At 40.8% G+C, this 19,548-nt stretch overlaps 1 long non-coding RNA gene across 1 annotated transcript in view; it reads right to left on the bottom strand.

Moving 5' to 3' along the window:
* LOC139044849 (uncharacterized) overlaps positions 1–19,266 on the bottom strand; it is a 39,015-nt gene extending 19,749 nt beyond the window's left edge. Inside the window, exons 1-3 of the long non-coding RNA XR_011502173.1 lie at positions 18,861–19,266; positions 8,669–8,805; positions 5,748–5,930 (exon numbers count right to left, since the gene is read on the bottom strand). This is a non-coding gene — a long non-coding RNA (uncharacterized lncRNA). The remainder of the gene's footprint in view (positions 1–5,747; positions 5,931–8,668; positions 8,806–18,860) is intronic.
* Between the last annotated feature and the right edge of the window lie 282 nt (positions 19,267–19,548).

Below are 19,548 nucleotides of genomic sequence, written 5' to 3' on the forward strand. Positions count from 1 at the left end.
TGGACTGACCTAGCTACTGTTACTGACGGCCAGCATCATACTGTTACTATCGACTAATTGGCCAACAGCTGAGACCAACACTGAGTCTCCAATATAGCACCATTCCCCAGGGCACCAGCCAGCTACCAGGTACAGACTCATTACAGTGGATCCCTACATTAGAGAGGAAGCAGAGATTTGTCCTAACTGAAACAGACATGTATTTTGGATGTGTATTTACCTTCCTTGTTTGTAATGCTTTTGCAAGTATCTCCATTTATGGACTTTCAGGTTTTATTCACCCTCATGTCATTCCGCACAACATTGCTCCTGGTCAAAGAATTCATTTCACAGCCAAAGAATTGAAGCAGTGGGCTCATGCCCCTGGAATTTTCTGGTCTTATTACACACAGACCATTGCCTAGAAGCTGTTGGCTTAAAAGAATGGTAGAATAGCTCCTGAACTCACTTACAATGCCACTTGGAGGAGGGGTTACAGCATACAAGAGGAAAACACTCTTTGACTCAGCAATCAGTAAATGGTGCTGTCTCTTCTATAACCAAAATAGATGGGTTCGGGAATCAACAGGAAAGCGGGAAAGGATACCCTCAATATCACACAATGACCACTCACAGAAGTTTTGCCTCCCTACTTGCAATTTTCAGTTCTGTTGATTTGGAGATCTTGGTTTCCAAGGACAGAATATTTTTGCCAGGAGATACAACAATGGCTCCATTGAATTGGAAGTTAAGCCTGATACCTGGCCCTTTGCGACTCTTTATACTACTGGCTGTATACTTTATACTTCTGGAATGATTGATCCAGAATACTGAGGAAAAGTTTAGTCACTGCTACACAATGGGGTCAGGGAGGACTACATCTGGAACCCGGGGGGTTCTCTGAGGAGCCTCTCAGTATTTCCATGTACAATAATGAAATTGAATGGAAAACTACAGCCATGAAAAAGTCAGGACAACTGAACCTTCAGATCCTTCAGTATTGAAAGTTTAGATCACACTACCAGGCAAAGAACCTCTGTCAGCTGAGGTCCTACCTGAGGACAAAGGAAAAGTAGAAAGGAAGAGAGAAGTTGTAAATATCAATTACGGTCTATGATGAGTTATAGAAATAAAGACTGTAGTGGCTTCATATATTTTCTTCCTTGCTTATTATGTATGTGTGTTTGTGTGTATATACAGACAGACAGATAGAGAGAGAGAAATTATTTTATTCTCTCTTCTTCTTCCCCTTATTTTACACAAGTTTTGCTGGAGGTTACCTTTACAATTTAGTCTTTAGTAGAAGAATATTCAGGCAAGACTATGGATGAAGTTGAGGAGTAATTGACATGGTCCAGAGATGGGTGGTACAACTGACTCCCAGAAATTCGTTTAATGATTATTAGCACTTTGTGTCTCCTCATTTTGACGAGAGAGTAAAAATGTATTCATTTATACAAAGGATGGTTGAATCTTGTTGGGTGGAAACATAGAGTTCTTTTTGTTGTTGGTTAAAAGCTTGAATACATGTGGTAGGGAAAGTATGGATGCTGAGTAGCCATAGTGTGGACTGTGTCAGTTACCAAACTATTATCTCGCAGCTGCAAATGCACCCTTCTTTGCTCTGCTTGATGATGCTGGTACAGGAAATCCCAAACCACATTTCTGCTTTGCCAGCTGGCTTCCTGTTAAATACTGCTATTAGGGTGCCCTAGAAGGATACTGCAAAGCTGGAGGAGGACAAAGGGACTTGCTACACATTGTCCTTCTGTCTGTCTTTTGTGCCCATGAGCATTCCTCTAGCATCGTTTCTTTGCTGTAGCAGCATCATTTTTTCCTCCCATAGCAGTAGCTTAACTAGGTTTGCATTTTTTCCTATACTTGGAGACCATCCTCATTTTGCCCCACTCTGGAGTCAATGGCACCAGTCAGTGGGCCCCCCTTCCTCAGAGATCTGGCTCCCAGCCTAAAGAGCTCCTCTTCCAAACTCAGAGTCAACAGCACCAACTGAGCAAATACCTCAGGCTCTGATACCTGAATTTCAGCTCCAAGGGACCCCACCCAAGTTTCTAAGTTTTTTTTTTCCTCCGTTTTTTTTTTTTTTTTCCGGGAAAGATTCACCGTGAGCTAACATCTGTTGCCAATCTTCCTCTCTTTTTTGTTTTTCCTCCTCAAAGTCCCAGTACATAGTTGTATATTCTAGTTGTAATTCCTAGTTCTTCTATGTGAACGACTGCCACAGCATGGCTACTGACAGATGAGTGGTGGGCTCCGCACCCAGGAACAAAACCCAGGTTGCTAGAGCAGAACACACTGAAATTTAACCATTAGACTATCAGGGCTGGCTCCCAAGTTTCTAAGGTTTTTTTCTTTTTTGGGGGGTGGGGAAGATTGTCCCTGAGCTAACATGTGTGCCAGTCTTCCTCTCTTTTATATGTGGAATGCCACCACAGCGTGGCTTGATGAGCAGTATGTGGGTCTGTGCCTAGGATCCAAACCTGCAAACCCTGGGCTGCTGAAGTGGAGCATGCGAATTTAACTACTAAGCCACCAAGGCAGTCCCCAAGTTTCAAACTTTAATAATTCCAACCTCTTCTCTTTATTCCTCCAGGCTTGGCGTGGTAGCTGCTTCCTGCAATTGGTACTTCCCTAATAATTTAGTGTTTTCCTTTTGTCCTTTCTGTTACCTATTTAACAACTTTGTACCCAGTTAACAATTCCTTTTGTTAAATGTTGGTGTGGTTCTATCTCCTGACAGGATGCTGACTGATACAGACACCTTCCTAGGATTCCCTCACCTGCTCCCATTCCCCACTCTAGGTTGGAAACATCTCTCCTGTTGTCCTACTATTAACAACACCCTAGCACAAAAATTATCACATAATTTTGTGATTGTCTGTTTTCTTATATTTCCTCTAAATGGGGAGCTCCATATTTCTAAATTATTCATCTCGGCATCTCCATTTCCTAGCATAGTGCCTAGAAAATGGAGACATTCAGCGAATATTTACTGAACAAATGAAAGAATAATTCAGAAAGATTCCCCATGGGAACATGACAGAGGAAAGAGATAGAGGTTGCAACTAGACCAGTGACTCACCAATATTTTGATCTTGAGATTCCTTTACAGATTGATGCATTGGTAAATGTTTAATAAAGAGCTTTAAAAAATAAAAGCTCTGATTTGTAGCATTTGCTGATTTTTGTCTGGTGAACACTTCCTCCACAGCTGATTTCAAGCCATCAACATGGTGTCATTGAACACAGAGCTGGAAAGAGATCCAGTTGGCTCTCATGAGCCAGTGCCAGCCAGCTCCAACACACCACTGCCTTTTACTCTTACATATTATTGAGAACCTTAAAGAACTTTGGTTTACATGGATTATATCTATAAAATTTATAGCATTAGAAATTAGAACTGAGAAATTCTTAATTTTTATTTATTAGTTCTATTAAGGATAACAGTAATAATCCCACTACTTATTGACATAAGTAACATTTTTATAAAACATAACTATGGGGCTGGCCTGGTGGAGTAGTGGTTAATTTCATGTACTCCACTTCAGTGGCCCATGGTTCACGGGTTTGGACCCCAGGCGAGGATCCATACACCGCTCATCAAGCCGTGCTGTGGTGGCATCCCACATACAAAAAATAGAGGAAGATGGGCACAGATGTTAGCTTAGGGACAATCTTCTTCAAGCAAAAAGAGGAAGATTGGCAACAGATGTTAGCTCAGGGCTGACCTTCCTCACCAAAAACAAACAAACAAAAAACCACATACCTGTATTTTCCAAAACAAAAAAACAATTAATGAGGAGATCGTTTTACATTTTGGCAAATCTCTTGATGTCTGGATTACTAGAAGACAACTGGATTCTTGTATCTCCTACATTCTTTCTGTTGTGATATGTTGTCTTGATTAAAGTATATGAAGAAAATCTGGCCCCACACAGATATGTTATTAGAAAAGGGAGGAGCGCGTATTTTAATAGTCACTGTGGATTGCTATTAAATAATTGTGACTTTTTTTTTGACACTACACTGAAACTCAAAAAGTGGTGGTGTCTTTTATTTATTTATTTATTTTTAATTGCGGTTCATAATAGTTTACTTCATTGTGAAATTTCACTTGTACGTTATTTCTTGTCTGTCACCACATGGGTGGTCCCTTTCAAGCCCTGTGTCCACCCTCCACCCCTCTTCCCCTGGTAACCACTGAACTATTTTCTTTGTCCATGTGTTTGTTTATATTTTGCATATAAGTGAAATCATATGGTGTTCACCTTTCTCAGTCTGGCTTATTTCACTTAGCATAATACCCTCCAGGTCCATCCATGTTGTTGCAAATGGGATGATTTTGTCTTTTTTTATAGCTGAGTAGTATTCTACTGTGTATATATATATATACCACATCTTCTTTATCCAGTCATCCATCGATGGGCACTTGGATTGTTTCCATGTCTTGGCTATTCTGAATAGTGCTGCAATGAACATAGGGGTACATATCTTACTTTGGATTATTGATTTCAAGTTGTTTGGGTAGATACCCAGTAGTGGGACAGCTGGGTCATATAGCATCTGTATTATGAGTTTTTTGAGGAATCTCTATACAGTTTTCCGCAGTGGCCGCACCAGTTTGCATTCCCACCAGCACTGTATGAGCATTCCCTTGTCTCCACACCCTCTCCAACATTTGCTGGTTTTGGTCTTGGTAATTACAACCATCTGACAGGTGTGAGGTGATATCTCATTGTAGTTTTGATTTGCATTTCCCTAATGATTAGTGATGTTGAGCATCTTTTCATGTGCCTGTTGGCCACCTGTATATCTTCCTTTGAAAAATGTCTGTTCATATCCTCTGAAAAAGTGGCAGTGTTTTAAAGATCAGTTATAACATGGAATCTGAAACCATATAATGAACTTTTAAACTCTATTACAATAAAGTCCATTGGTTTATCTTGCATTTTGAGTAGATCTCTTACCTAGCATGATTTTGTAACATAAAACATTGGTCATTTGCAAAGTATTGCTTCACTGACATAGGCAGATCTTCCAAATGTTGACATATTTCATTATACAATATCAGAAATTATATTCACTGATATCACCACCAATCCCATCAGTAAAGTATTGGGAAACTATCAAGCTCATAGTGGTGAATACAAGTTTCCCCAAATTCTAATTTTCACTCCAATTTTTCTCATTGACAATAAATACTGTCATTGTTTCCTTGAAGTGACAGCTTTGCTTTATGCATTTTTATTAAAATGTCTGCAAATGCCCAAGTCTGAATAACCATAGTTTTCTGTCAGCCACTTTTCCCAAGTGAAAATGATGTTCCAGGAGAAAAGCAGTGAGTTCAGCTTGTATCTCAAACAATCATACACGTGCTTTTTCTCCAGATTTCTGTAGGCAGCAGAAGTGCTTTATGCATATTTCCCATTTTTTACATAGAATATTAAAAACTGTATAACCAAGTGTCAAGATTTAATAAAATTAATAATTTTACCACTTCATCAAGGACATTCTTAAGAGATACTGGCTTTCTTTTTGTGTGTATGTGTGTGGTTTGGTTTTTACTGCAAGTGCATGACAGTGAGAAAAACGATGACTCCTAGTACAATTTGGTGCCACTGCCTTGAGTCACACTGAGATGCCAGCAATTTTAATGACCATTGCTTTACATAATTAGTGCAAATGTCAACACAGAGAAATAGTATTATAAGATTGTACCATCTTAGTCTTATAGTAAAACTAATTTTTACCTCACAGACTCCACAGAGGATCTCCCCAGGAGTCCATTGACCACACTTTGAGAAGTGCTGCACAAGCCAACTGAAAAAATACATAGCCACAGGTTGTCTTCTGGAAAGTTTGCGGATATATAAGGATCATTCAAATGTGAAAGATTGAACCTTTCCAGAAAGATGTTTCCTCAGGTCACTATGCTGGAAAGAAAGAAAGAAAAGACTTACTGAGAGCTATATTAAATAAGTTAATCATGTCCCTCCTGAGGGGGCAGCTCCAGGCTGCCGTGATCTACCATGAGACCATACGGCTCTTTTGTAACACCCATCATCCCTATTACCATCCAGCTACGACTTTGGACTGAGGACATCAAATATACAGGCTCATAGAAACCAGGATATTATTAGGACATTAATGCAAGAGCTCCTTTGAAACAGAGAGTACCTAGAGAAATCGTACTCCTTCTTCCCAAAATTTAAAAAGAGAAAAAAAAAAAGAACCTGCCAGGTGTAGGTGGTACAGAAGCTGGGAGGGAAAAAAACACTCAGATAAGAAATGGTAGTCAGGCCTGTGATAGGTCAGGAGCATTCAAAAGTTATGATAAGCTGAAGCTACAAGAAAGAAGACACAGCGCGTGAGAAAAACCAGTGAAATAGAGAAAGGGGCTGAAGAGACAGGGAGCAAGTAGGTCAGTAGAGGTAGAGAAAGCAGAGACAAAAGAGGAACCAAGTCACCATAACGGGGTAGGGTTCACAAATTTCTGCTACTCAAGGGTTAACTGGAAAATCCAGTTCTTAGACTTGCCTTGCCAAGCCTCAGCTTGGAGCTGAGATTCCTTTTGTCTACGTAAATGCTTCCAAAAACCCTCTGCTTTTTAAAAAATAACTTGATCCAATGGAGCCTAATAAACTCCTAACTACTGGGGAATCTAGGTGCATCATGCTAGGTGCTTCCACATTGTTATCTCAATTTTAAACGATATTTCTCGATTTAAGCATAGGTACCAATAATGTTCCCGCACGTCAGGTGTGATGGGAACTGTGACAAAGTTGACATGATTTTCATGTTCCATAAGCCATAAAACACATAAAATACGAGGGCCGCAAGCCAGGGAGAACTGCGTAGTTGAAGAATTTGTTGCTTTTTCCTCCTGGTTCAAAAAGAGAAAAACAATTGAACTACATAGCATTGGGGTGACAAGAGAAAATGGTGTATCCAGTTGGGATTCTTTTAGTTACAAAAAATAAATCCAGTGGAATTAAATTAAGAAAACAAGGAGAATTAATTGTAAGACTACAGGGCTACCTCACAGAAGCATAAAGGGATGCTGGGCCTCAGAAAAAACCACACGTGGATTTTCCTCTGTGTCTCTATGTTTCTCTCTGTGTAACCACTGCATTCTTCTGTCCATGCACCCTAGCTTTCTCTGTTTCCCTGTCTGGTAGAATAAAGCTACGCACAAGTCCTGAGTTTGCAGGTCACCAGTCTACCTCACAGGGAAACGGCATCAATCTCCTCCTTCCCTCCCTTCTTCCTTCCCTCTACTTCTTATCCACGTCAATCCAAAATTCATAGAGAGAGTGCTCTGATTGGTCCAGCTTGGGTCAAGTAGTCATTGTTGGTACAATGAACTGCAGCTAGAGGCAGAGTCTAGCAACCACCTTATAGGAAATGGAAATGATGACGGAGTAATGGAGGGGTTAGGGAGTGGTAATTCTTTTCACCATAGATCACTAGATTGGGGCAGTTAGGTGTGGGGGGAGGGTGTCTATTTTTCGTTGGTTGACTCCAAAAGATATTCACTGCAAAGGATGAAGCTTTGTGTCTCTACCTCATTAAGCAAAACAACTCATAAGTGATCCCAAATGGATGAGGCTCCATCTCATGACCTTGATCCACCTCGATTTCAGAACCGTCATCCTCCAAAAATAAAAAAGTTTGCTGGCCTCCAGCAATAACGTCAAAACGTGTTTTGAGAAATCTCTCCCTTTGCAAATTTCCCCCTACCATGTGCCTTATGCTTCAGAGCTCACTTTGTCACTTGACCTGGGCTAGCCATTCCCCATGCAATAGCCCACATTCCAGACCTATTCTTTTCCTTTCCTTTCACTCAAGCAAAATCTATCTGTTCTATATTACAGTCTCTTGCTAAATGATAACACCTAGAAAAGTAACCTGTGATAGGGTTTTAATAGTCTGATACTGTTAGCCATTCCAAATAGGAGAAATGTTTATTAGAGTGAATTTCTTATTTTAGAGGAGTAGTTCTGATGATAGCAACAACATTGGGCCAATTTGAATTTAAAAAAAGATACATTAAGAAAGGAGGTCCATCACTGTACTGCTTACAATGCAACCCATTTCCCCCAAAAATGTGGGACTTGACCTTTCCTTCTGTTTCCATTCCAAACTGGCAATCTTGTTTTCCAGACCTACTTTGTAACTGCTATCTCTGTGTTTACATGTTGAAGCCATTATACCATGTTCTTTGCATAATAAATAATATTATAAGCCAGAGGCACTAATTGCAAAATCCTGAGGAATCTGCATTTGTGCAATACCTTCTAACACCCTAAAGAAAAAACAAACTCGGTTTTTAATGAGCCCTAAGAGAGTTTTCAAAGATGTGAGTTTTCTAAAATTTGCATTTCTGTCCTCTTAAAATGCAAATATACAAACGTCCAGTGAGTACTATTTTTTTAAAAGGAAACATTGGTATCTACATATATTTTTAAAAGTATCGCCCATAGTTTCAGCTCCCTTTTCATTTAAGCGGCTGCAAATCATCTTAGAAACTGACTTAGTTAATCTAAAATTCTGTCTGTAACTATGGTACAGTAACCAGCAAGATGAGATTGTAAATTATTCTGTCAAACCTTCCAGCTCCCTCTGTCAGCTATAAAATCTATACCCAGATCCAGGCTTTAATTCTCCTTACCTCCACACAAAAAGGCAGTATGTCTTACTGGTTAGACAATAAATTCAGTAACCAACTTCCTGGGTTTAAGTCCTTCAGACAATAGTTGGAAGACTCGGGGAAAGTTGCATGAGCTCTCTGTGCCTCAGTTTCCTCACCTGTAAAATGAAGATAATAATATTATCTACTCACATGATTATTGTGAAGATTAAACAAATTAATATTGCAAAGCTTTTAGAACAGCAACAGGCCATACTAAGGGTTAATCATTATTGCACTAACTTTGTAATCTCCATTGACTCTTGGTTACTGATGACAAAGACACTCTTTTTGACCTAATTTTAACCAGATTCCTGTGAGCCCTCTGCTAGACCAGGCCAGATCTTGGGCTTCCCTCTCTGCCCTTATAGAATCTATTTGAGCAAGAATCCTGCTAAATTAGTTTATCAACAATCCCCCACCCTGGCCTGCCTTCAGCAAGAATTCTGAGTCTTCTAGTAAGAACCCTGATGTTTCCTCTTAGTAATTTTCCATCCACTGACCCCTACTCTTCTTCTTGGCTATAAATCCCCACTTGTCCTTGTTAGAGTCAAAGCTGAGTCGTATCTCTCTCCCCTAATACAAAACCCTGTTGAGGTGGCCCCCCCTTGAATAAAGTCTGCCTTACTGTCTCTAACAAGGTCATGAATAATTTTTTCTTTAACAATGCCCTGTCTATGTCTTTAAATAATCAATCATCTCTTGTGCAGAATGGGAGGAGAGGCACATTTTGGAGCAAGCTCGAATATTTTAATCTTATCTCTAATAATTGAGCCTAATATATTAATATTTGAGATGTTGGTGGTTTACTGTCTATGCCTTAGCTACACAGGAGAGTCAAAAAGGACAATGTGATTGCTTAGAGGGACCAGCCTGTGAGGGTTGGGAGAATGGACAGCAGGAGCTACTGCCACTATAAAAACTGGTATTATAATAAATATAAATTTAATTTTAATGCAGTTTGCATTGATATTATTCATCATGCAGCCACGAGCTCATTTGTTGAGATACAAGAATAAGGAACACAGTAGCTCAATGTCCCAACACCTTAGCAACATCTGTACCACCTTGTTAGAGGTTTGCTAAGGTTGATTGTCTCGACCACCAGTTTCCCCCAGATAGTTTTTATTCTATTATTCTGTAAGAAGTGTGGGAAAACATTTTTTTGACAGAAATGGTTTTTAATAATAAAAAAATTGTGAGAAAGTGCTAAAACACCTATCATTCATGTAGATACATACATATTTACTGATTTGTTATCTTATTCCATTCCCCAAAGAATATCTCTTAAGTGCCAAAAATACTAACTGAAAGGTCACATTGAAAAACTATATTGTATGGGGGATCAGAATTGGCCACCCCAAAATGTGTCTCTTTGGCTATTTTTAAGAAGAAAAGACTGAAATTTGGAGCTGGCCCAGTGGCATAGTGGTTAAATTCGCATGCTCCACTTTGATGGCCAGGGTTCACAGGTTTGGACTCCAGGCACTGACTACACACTGCTCATCAAGCCATGCTTTGGTGGCGTCCCACATACAAAATAGAGGAAGACTGGCACAGATGTTAGCTCAGGGCCAATCTTCCTCACATAGACACGCACACACACAAAGACTCTGAAAGAAACTTTGACCTTCCCTCTAACACACAAAGACTCTGAAAGAAACTTTGACCTTCCCTCTAACTGCGTAAGGAAGATTTAAGATAGAATGCCTATCCCTAGCACAGGCCATCACCATAGATAACTCTGTGTATTGGTAAACCTGAGAGGAGCCTTGCTAAGCCCATTTTTATCAAAGTTCTGTCTCTAGGTCCCATTGTCTATAGATAGTCCAGCAAACACTTGTTTAACAAACATTTGCATTTCCATCTCCATGTAAATTGCCTTCCTCCCCTTTAAAGTCCCACACCACTACCCCCAACATCCTCCTTTGTCTTTAGCTGAAGATGGTATTTAAGGTGGCAGCTTTGGCCGTCCTGGCAAGTTACTTAGTTTTTCTGGGTTTCTGCCATATATACATGCCATTAAACTTCGTTTTATTTTCTCTTGTTATTCTGTCTCATGTCAACTTAATTCTTAGACCAACCAGAAGGACCCAGAGGGTAGAGGAATTGTCTTCCTCCCCTACAATTGTTTAATCTTTAGAAGAAAAATAGAGGTGATGTGGGGTAGCATTTTAAATATCCTATAGACAGTAGAAAATGCTGGGGTCTATTAAGACTTTTACAGACCTAAGCCAGCCCTGATGATCTAGCTGTTAAAGTTTGGTGCTCTCACTGCTTTGGCAGCCTGGGTTCCTTTGCCGGTCTTGGAACTACACCACCCGTCTATCAGTTGCCATGCTGTGGCGACAGCTCATATAGGAGACCTAGAAGGACTTACAACTAGGATATACAACTATGCTCTGGGGGGTGGGGGGTGGGGGTTGGGGATAAAAAAAAGAGGAAGGTTGGCAACAGATATTAGCTTAGGGCAAATCCTTTCCTACAAGAAAAAAAAACAAAACTTTTACAGACCCACATAATGTTACCAATCCTACCCTAGACAATGCATCTAGGAAACTACTCAGTAACCTAAAGAAACAGCTGTTATCTCAGGTTGGGTTTTGTATAAGCAGAGCCTGAGAAAGGGGTTCTGGTGTGTGTACTTTATTGAGTGAGTGCTCTTTAGAAACAGCTGTAAGGAGGAGAAGAAGCGGGATAGGAAAAAGGTGAATGAGGATATCGTCCAGGTGAAGTCTGGGAAGGAATATGGAAGGGTGGAAATGAGTCAGGCCTTGGTTGCCCTTGGAGAGGGGAGGGGTATACCCTCTCAAGTGTCTCCAGTGAAGTGGCTCCCACTTAGCTAAGGTCAAGTCTCTGGAGAAAGTCACAGGCACAAGCTGTTAGCCAAGGTGCTGGCAGCAGTTGTAGGATGGCTGCCTCAGCCTACAAAGGAGATCTGGCCTGGGCGACATATGTCTACCACACGGCTCTTCATTGTTCTTCAGTGCTGATTTTTAACACATGATGATAGGAACTTCATTTTGTGCATTCTTTGTGTCCCTGGGACTTACCACAGTGCCTAACATATGGTAGGTTTTTAATAAGTTGTTTCATTCATTCAAATTACCTATTGAATTTACAAAGCAATTTCTTTAAAAACCCGTCTAAATTCAGATTTTATTTTGTACTCTTGTTAAGTGACATTGTGCTGTTTTCTTCGTGCTCTTGTCACCACCCCAGCTGCTTACATTTTACAGTCTTCTCTGCCTGTCAATAGGAGAGGAAGGAAGTGTGGTCTTGTGGTTTTAGACGAGTCGCTTAAGAACGCAGACCTGCTAGCCTTAGCTGTCTCTTGTTGGATGCCCAGTGAAGTCACTGAACCTCTCAATGCCTCCAGTTCTGGGAAAGGAGAATACTAAATCCTTAAAATGGTCTGTTTTACTTCAGCTTAGCGACATCTGTCTTACTTCTCTTTTTATGTTAAACCTTTTTACATTATCCATGGTGAATGAGAACTATCTAAAGCCCCTTCCTGTTGGAGATAGAAGTCTGGAAGCTCTGATGCTTAGAGAACACATTCCTGGAGTCTTAGAATCCTGAGACGCTGGGCTTGCACACTCTGCTGTGGAGAGAGAAGAGCTAAAGTGAGCTGGTCTTTGCTCATGCACCTGAATGCACGTGGGCAAACTGACCTCATTCTGCACGTTTACGCATAGAGGTAGGCAGAGAGGGATCTGAGGGGTGGAATCTGATGAGGTTTCCAACAAAGGAACATTTCTCCCTCAACAGAGAGGCCCCTGGGCCTCTCTGAATGCCCCTTTAACTCTCCTTTAGGTTTCATCCAACCTTCTCCTAGACTAGAGAAACTGTCTGATAGCTACTTTCTCCCTGTCTACAAGCATCTAACCATGCATGCCTACAGAGTGGGGAGCTGGATCATGGTCACGATCATGACCAAGAAAGCCCTAATTTTTTGAAGAGATGGAGACAGACTGCCAAAAATTCTGGTATTGAAACTACATAACTGAAGGCATTAAATCATAGAAAATTGGGGAACAAGGCCGAATGAGGAAAGTACAAAGATCTTATTGCAGTGGATACATAAACTCAAACACTCTAATGGAGTTAATAGCCTAATTGAAATGTTACTCGTAAATTACATCTCGATTAAATTATGAATTAATAAGGCTTTTATAACCACAAATTATACCAGGTATTTACCTCATGAATAATCATCTGGCTCCACCAGAGATGAGGAAGGTTGGACTTGGCGGAAAATAAGAGGGACTTTGGAAACTGATTTAGGGAGAGAATTTCTGAGGTTGACTCTGCGTGCGTGCGTGTGTGTGTGTGTGTGTGTGTGTGTTTTCACTGTGAGCGTAGATAACTAAATGTGTGATGTGGGAGGGAAAGTTGGGGTCGGGAGGCAGGGATAAAGAGGCATAGGGTACTTTGGAAGCAAGTAAACAGAAAGTTCATAGACCTTTAAGGATAAATCTTAAGTATTTTTAAAAATTTCCTACAATTGTTTTCTATTCTCCTCTCAAAGAGTAGGTAAAAATCACATTCTCCTGTCTAAAAATTGACGCTTATGAGAAAGAATTGCACAACCCCATCTGTATACAGTGGCAGCATCAGATGGAGAACTCTGCTACCCTGTCTATCATACCATGGTAGGGCAGGGTGGTAAAAAGTTTTGGGGAGAGGAAAGTTGGTTTCTGCTGGCTTGCCCTTTCTCAAGCATGGGAATCTTACCGACTGTGAAATTTAGTTCCCTTGCATGTATCAGACCTACTATCCAAACTCTCTCCTTTCTTGGCCTCTAACCTGCCTCAGAGAGCTTACTGCTAGGGACAGTCCTCAGGAATGGGTATCAAGATACCTACAAACAAGGTGAGGATATTTGGGGTCATCACTGCTGAGCGCATGGGCACTGGGGTACAAGAAACATTAGGGGGAGAGGGAATATGGTAGAAACTTAGTAGTGTTTATCATAGATTGTTTTTCCTCTCATTCCTGGGCACACAGGAACACATTCCAGCCTCCCTTGAAGTTAAGTTGGGGCCATGCATGAGCTCTGGCCAATGAACTCGGAATGGAAGTGATATGTGTCACTTCTATTCTATGGTGGTTGAGAACACGCATGAGTTCTCTCTCCTCCCCTGCTTCAGTATTGCAGGAAGTCTTGCGTTGTAGGTGGACTAGCTGTAAGGTGAAAGCAACCTGGATTCCTAAGTCATCACTTGGAAAGGAGGCACCCTGAAAAGCTGCTGGACATACAGTAGACTTTGCATGAGTGAGCTGAGTGAGGTTTAGGGTTTGTTTATTGCTGCAACATAGCAGAGCCTCTCCTGACTAATACAGAGAAGGATGCAGAAAGAGACATGAGGAGGTGCCTGGAGACAGCCCTGCTTTCATCACCACTTTCCAGAGCCACAGAGAAAGGGCCTCTCTTCTAGAAAAGGAGGCATCAAAAAAATCTTCAGTGAAGGTAGACTTTAATATCTGTATGCTTCTGTATTGTCTTTTACAACAAGAATGTGCTTTTAATGTAATTTAAAAAAATAAAAGTTGGGAAAAAACACTTTGGGCGACTTCGAGAAGAAGCCTTCACAATGAGGAATTTGGAAGACCTCCACATCCCTCAAAAATGTTTCCATCCCTCCATTTACAGAAAGGTTTGTTTGGGTTACCAAGCACCCATTTAAAAAATGACTCAGTGAGGCAGCATAAACAAAGTGAATTCCTGGATGGGTATGATTTCACTCACAAATGCTGGTTGCTGCTGGCTGAAGACACTTGGCCTGGGTCAGCTTCATTTGGCAGGTTGATGGTATAGAACTCCAATTCGCTTCAGTTGGTCGACCCTGACTTTTTACTCCCTCACAGTGATGAGCAACAAACCCAAAACTCCTTAAGCAACTTGGGATAGTTGATGTTGATAAAGTTTATTTCCTGCAAGCAGCCTGAAATGCTTTGTGGAAGGAAGCAGAATATACAATAAGACAGTATCTAATAAGTAAGTGCTGCTGACTTAAAAAAAAAAAAGTGAGACAATCATTCCTTTGAATAAACCACAAGAAATTACAGAAGTTAGTTTGCATGTGTTCCATAAGATATCAGTTCACTGGACACTATGAAAATGACCTTCTTTATTAATGCTGTTGGTGGCTCCAGCAACTGAATAAGACAGTGACAAAATCAGCTTCATAAGTTCTGCTTCACAGCCTTGGTAGCACCATGGGACCTAGAGGCAATGCTCCCATCAAGTCTCCTACATAAAAACACCCTCACAGAGACTTGTATTTGTCACCCACTGTTGAAGAGAAAGAGACCCAGGTGGACAAGAGAACCCGAGCTCTCCTCTCTTCGGCTCTCCCTACTCCTCAACTCCTGCTGCCTCTACTCTCTCTTCCCCAAACTATGAAAACCTCTCTTCTCAGTAATTTATTCTCCTCAGTTGATTAACTGTTGACACTTGGGTGGGAATGGGTTTCTCTGGTGAATTAGCACAAGCAGGAATTTTCCCTGTAAACCTTTTCTCTCTAATTGTGGAGCCATGGGCTGTTGGTCCGGTTAAAGGGATTTTACACATCAACACTAAGACGGAATGTTTTGGGGATAAAGAGCCTATGAAATCACACAAGGATCATTACTGGGTTGGCCCAGAAATGGAAGTTAATCAAGATCATTTCACGCTGCTGGAGTGAAGGTCAAAAAATCACGGCTCTGCCAGTCTCTCTTCAAAAGGCACCCTGCTCTCCTAAATAAGATCTGAAAGTCTTCTGGGAGGCCTGTCCCCCCAAGTCCTCAGTGGTGGCCAAGTTTTCTCCCTGCCCTGGACCCTGCCTTGCTCTTGCATGGATCTCTCTAGAACACCTGGGCCTCCCCTCTCTTAGCTGGCTGGGCAGGAGATTGGGCTCCCCTCCCTACTTCCAGATTTTAACATTTCCCCTTCCCATACTCTTAAGAACTGAGATGTGTATGTTACTTTCTCTAAGAAACTTGATTTTATTTTCATTATAGAAATATACTGTTACATCACCTCTTTTCTGAAATTTTGGAATGCTCAGATTTAATAAGGAAATGCCCCAGGTTACTCAGAATATAAGCAATTGAGGTGGTCATTTCTTTTTTAAAGCCTCGTTTTAGCATCCATTCATTATTAGAGGTCCCCAGAATCCCCAAATTCCCCAATCAAATGCATAGATGTGTTGTCACACCTTTCTCACATTAAATTGGTTCTCATACCAATTCCAGTGTCGGGGGAGGGGGTTCCTCCACACACCAACAAGCAATTCTCAGGCACCAGCAGAGTGTCTGAGAATTCAACTCAATTCTGACGCTATCTACCCAGAGATAGCATCAGATTCCACAGGTTAAGGGTTCAGTCCTACAAGACCGGTCCCCCCACCCCGCAATTTCCCCCACACACACGCTTCAGACATCAGTGGGAAGCCCAAGTTGTTGCCCCAGCTTTTGACATCTGGCTACGGATTGGAGGTTCCCACAACCCCCTCCTCAGGTTTGATTTATTTGCTACAGCAACTCACAGAACTCAGAGAAACATTTTTCATACTACATCACCGGTGTATTACAAAAGGATAAAACTCGAGAACAGCTGGATGGAAGAGATGCATAGGGCAAGGTATGGGGAAAGGGCTTGGAATGTCCATGCCCTCTCAGAACAAGCCATTCTCCCCAAATCTCCACTTGTTCACCAACCCTGAAACCCAGGGGCCAACTTGCTTGACTATACTCAGTTAGTTGCCTGTTTGCAAAAGTAGTTAGATAATGCATTACTAAAACTCACCTTATAGATAACATCTCTGAAGCCTGGATCACCATGGTAAAGGGTGCTTGAGTTTTTCAAGAACTGAGAGTCAACTCCCTGTCTAGTTCAGGCTGGTTAAGACCACCGATTCATCAACCGGGCCTGTGCAGATGACCAATATGTGACCCTTTGACATGAAGGAGCTGAAAACTCCACCCTTGGATCATGGTAACACTGCCATTTTGTGAACATGTGTCCTATGAAGAACTGTGAAGCTTGACTACGCTTGTGCAGGTCATCCATTACCTCACTTCTCCTTACCTCCAATCATTTATTCCCACTTCAGACCACCTTGATCCTTTATCCTGTAAATATCTCTAATCCCCATATTTTGGGGAGGCAGATTTGAGATTGGTTCTCCCGTCTTCTCATTTGGCTGCCTTGTGATTAAACCCTTTGTCTTCGCAAACTTGTCATCTCTGTGATTGGCATAATCATGCAGTGGGCAAACCAGGTTATTTGGTAGCAACCTGGACCCCATCTTTTTGAGTTTTTATGAAAGTTTCATTGTATAGGCATAATTGATTAAATCATTGGCCATTGACAATGGATTCAACTTCCAGCCCCTCTCCCCTCTTCATGGTCAGGGGGTAGTAGTGAAAGTTCCCACCCTGTGATCACATGGTTGGCACTATTGGCAACCAGCCCTCATCCTTAGGTGCTTTCCAAAAGTCACCTCATTAACATAACAAAAGGCACCTTTATCACTCTCAACATTTAGGAAATTTCAAGGGTTTTGGAAGCTATGAGCTGGGAACTGTGGATGAAGACCAAAGATATATAAGAAATATATTTTGATTATCTGAATGACCAAATATATATTTCTAATAACTCACAATATTACACACATGTTTCATTAAGCCTGAGTAATTATAATGCAATTAAATTGGTCTGAAAGAACGGAAACTGACTCACTCAGCACTTAACCCAATTCCAACTTACTTTGATAAAACAAGGATCTGTTTTTGATTCTCCATCTGTTTCTATGTTACGTTTTATTATCACCAAAAATAATTTGAAATTTTTAGAAAAGATTCACAAGATGTCCATTGAGGAAAATTGATTCATTGCCTATGCTGTAAATTTTGAACTTATTCAAGTAGCAAATAATGATTCTTTCAAGGTTTCTAAGTATTTATTTTTGGAACTAAAATTCCAAAAATTGGATAAACTAATGGGTGTTTTTTTAATGTAAAATATCTCCATAATATAACTACTGAATATAACCACACTGATGGTTTCCCTGTTGCAACTTTAAGTTGCTATGTTATTTGAGTAGCTTAAAACCTTGATGAATCTTGGACAACATGCAATATATGGTAGATGTTAAAAACAAAACAAGACCCAAATGGAGTCACTTATGCTAAGCCCCATGTCACCAGAGACTTCACTTAATTACAGTTTCAGCTTTCCTAGAAATGGAATCTTAAACCAGTTGATCAGGAATGGCCTAATGGGCACTAGTTAGATAATTTGCCTGACAGCCCCCTGCTATCCCCTAAAGGGAAGTTACCTTGTAATAACCAGTCCGTTTTTGTCTTGTCCCCACACCCTTCTGCCTATAAAAGTCTTTCATTTGGGGGCCAGCCCCATGGTGTCGTGGTTAAGTCCAGCATGCTCCACTTTGGTGGCCAGGTTTGGACCCCTGACGCAGACCTACACTACTCATCAAGTCATGCTGTGGTGGCGACCCACATACAAAATAGAAGAAAATTGGCACAGATGTTGGCTCAGGGCAAATCTTCCTCACCAGAAAAAAAAAAGTCTTTCATTTTGTACAGCAACTCGGAGCTCCTTTCTGTCTGCTAGCTTAGATGCTGTCTGATTCATGAATCATTGAATAAAGCCAATATCTTCAAACTTTACTCAATTGAATTTTTCTAACATAGATTATACATTGATCATGTAATATCATTTTTAACCAATACAACAAGAGGCTGTATTATGAAAATGTTTAGAGTCACATGGAACAATACGTGGAGTTATGCACTCAACTTAGCCTAAACTTTCCTCCCCTCCAACATCACACTAATAAGGTGAGATGTTAATTAGTAGGTACAACAGAAGATTTAGGGTTTTATTGCCTCTGTTTTCCTCTCTCATGTTGTTTGTGACTGTTGAAGAACAATGAAATAGTCAAAAGGGAGACAGCAGGAGAGAAGTCAGAAGAAACATACAAGTTGCAAAAAACACAAATTGAATAGCCAGTCCCTTAATAAATTAGTGTTAATGGTGCTCTCAACTATCGATTAACCAAACAAATGAATGGGGAGGGAGTTCCTGCATTAGTTTGCTAGGGCTGCCACAACAAAGTACCACAGACCGGGTGGCTTAAACAACAAAAATTTATTTGCTCACAGTTCTGGAGGCTAGAAGTTTGAGATCAAAATGTTGGCACGGTTGGTTTCTCCTGAGGCCTCTCTCCTTGCCTTGTAGGTGGCTGTCTTCTCCCTGTGTCTTCACATCATCTTCCCTCGGTATGTGTCTGTGTCCTAACTTCCTCTTCTTAAAACAACACTAGTCATATTAGATTAGAGCCCACTCTAATGACTCATTTTAACTTAATCACCTACTTAAAGACCTTGTCTTCAAAAACAGTCACATTTTGAGGTACTTGGAGCTAGGACTTCAACATATAAATTTTAGGGGTAGACACACTTCAGCCCATAACAGGGTCCTGACCAAACCACCTGCTGAAAACCACTAAAAGTTTCATTTATAATATGCAAAGCATCTTTTTAAATGCATCAAAGAGCTGAGAGGAAAAAATATATACACGCAGGCCGAAAATTAAGTTAAAGTGGGAACCTCAGTAAATAAAGAGAGCAGTGAAACTAGTTTCACTTTGAGGCACTTGCCAAAACCTGGTGACTTAGGCATTGGTTTTTTGTTTTTGTTTTTTCTTTAATTTGCAGAGAGCAGAGAATTGGAGGTGAAACCTAAGACTTACCCAAAGTGAGGAATCTAATAAAGGCTCCCCCAAAGCAAAGGGATAAACAGCCAGTGTAAGGGTGAGCTAGAAATAAACCTGTCCCCTTACTCATAC

Source organism: Equus asinus, chromosome 3 (assembly GCF_041296235.1).
Source record: "Equus asinus isolate D_3611 breed Donkey chromosome 3, EquAss-T2T_v2, whole genome shotgun sequence".
Classification (NCBI taxonomy): domain Eukaryota; kingdom Metazoa; phylum Chordata; class Mammalia; order Perissodactyla; family Equidae; genus Equus; species Equus asinus.